The sequence below is a fragment of the Jaculus jaculus genome, chromosome 3 (assembly GCF_020740685.1).
Source record: "Jaculus jaculus isolate mJacJac1 chromosome 3, mJacJac1.mat.Y.cur, whole genome shotgun sequence".
Classification (NCBI taxonomy): domain Eukaryota; kingdom Metazoa; phylum Chordata; class Mammalia; order Rodentia; family Dipodidae; genus Jaculus; species Jaculus jaculus.
Window position 1 is genome coordinate 66,348,278 of NC_059104.1, and position 2,218 is coordinate 66,350,495.

Genomic DNA, 2,218 nt, shown 5'->3' on the forward strand with positions numbered 1-2,218 from the left:
CATGCAGCACCTTGTGCATCTGGCTCCTGTGGGTCCTGGGTCCTTTGGCTTTACAAGTAAGTGCCTTAATCACTAAGCCATATCTCCAGCCCCAGGTGTTCTTTTTTTAGCTTATACAAATACTTTATGTTTGAACTTCCGATGAAGCAGGGTTTTTTGTATTCATGTAAGAAAAGGTGATAGAGAGCACGTTTCAGAGAAAGTATCACAAATGAAGATTATGATCGCTTCTGCTGCTTCAATAGAGAACTAACTTCATTTCCTCATTTGCTTTTAAACCCTCTGTCTTCTGTACATATGTACTCTATGTGCTTTTGTTGCAAAATTAAAATTGTGAAAGTTGACAGGAAATGTGACAGCTGAAGTGTCCGTCTGCTCATAGACTTGATCACCTCCAAAGAAAGATGAGTATATGGGGGGCTTGTTCTTACTTTTGCTTTCTTAATTTTTCAAGACAGGGTTTCTTTATGTAGTCCCAGCTGGCTTGTAGTGTGCATTAATTCCCCTGCCTCTGCCTCCTGTCACAGGCACGAGTCTCCACACCCAGGTTGAGGCTTTTTCTTTTTTAGGTCTCTAGCTAGTTTATCTCAGATGGGGAAGGAGAGAAGGGATCAGGAATAAGTCCATGGAGTTTATTACAGGAAAACAGTTGTGGGTCTGTGAGTATAAGATATGTTGTTGTCTTTTAAGCATGACCTGCCCTTTATAAATAGCACATTGGTTAAGTAAAAATTACCAGACTTGCTGGGTATGGTGGCACATGCCTTTAATCCCGGCACTCAGAAGGCAGTGGTAGGACGATTGCTGTGAGTTCCAGGCTACTCTGAGACTACATAGTGAATTCCGGGTCAGCCTGGGCTAGAGCAAGTCTCTACATCAAAAAAAGTATTAGGCTAATGATTGATGTGATTCTTAATTCATCCGGTAATTACTGATTCATTGATGCTCATCATTTTAAATTATTTTTAACCAAAATCAAACAGGGAGTACTTTCTGGCAGAGAAGGCAAAGGCTTTAATGTAAGAGAGGCCAGTGTGGCTGCAGCCCATGGAAGAGGGCCAGGACAGAGGAAGATGGGCTCGGGAATCAGAGCAGGGTGGTTGGTGATGTAGAAGTGTTAGGGTGTAGAGAACCATAAGTGAGCTGAAGGCTGTGGGGCAGTGTGAAGACACTTAGAGCTAAGGAACTGAGGGTTCAAAGATGAATCAGTTATTAGTGTTGACAGTGTCACATGGATGATTTCAGGAGTGGTGTGGAGGTAATGGAAAGGAAGCAAAATAGAAGATGGAAGAGGGCTGAGAAAGTGGAAGAAAAGGTGGGGTTTTGGTCACCCACCTGCATGTAGAGTCTGGAAAAACAAACTGCTCACATGGTAGCCATATTGACTGATGACATGACCACATTCCTTACTACCTTCCACCCTGAGATCTAACTCAGATACCCAGTGTCACTTTCCAAGGGGAAGCAGAAGTTGGGGTAGGTGAAGAAGCCTGAGTGGCAGCACGCATGAGCTCTGAGAGACAGCACTGGGGAAGGGGACCAACTGTCTGGCTCAAGTGTATAGCCAATGAAGGAGCTGGCACCTCTCCCAGACCCTTAAATCTACAGCATGGTGAGTGGTGCATACCAGTAATTCCCACACTGAAGAGGCTGAGGCATGAGGATCATGATTTTGAAGTCAGAATTTGAGGGTGCTATATACATAAGACCCTGTCTCAACAAAATAAGATGAAAAAGAAATACAAACAAATCCAACCAACCACAAAAACAAAACCAGTAAGTGCAAATCCTAGTTTTGAAAATGGTGAATGTGAGCTTTATGCCTATAAGGTAACAAAGGCTGCATCACGATAGCACACATAAACATGGAAATTTAGGAAAAAAAGCTGATGTCAGACCTAGAAACTAGGAGCTCATGAGGACCACTGGAGAGTTGGAGCCCTGGAAAGGATAAATCTGTCTGTACAAACTATGCCTGCAGCAGGCAGGAAGGTGTCTGAGTCCACTTAGCCTGCTTTAAGAAACTACCACAGATTTGGTGAGTGAGAGACAAGCATCCATTTCTCACAGTTCTGCGGCTTGCAAATTAAAGATGAAGGCATTGCCCAATTTAATGTTTGATAAGGTCCTTTTCTTGACTCATCAGGAGTGTCCTCTAACTGTGCTTGTGTGGAGTCACGGTCAGAGTCAGGGCAGCTAATCCCAAAATCAGATCTCA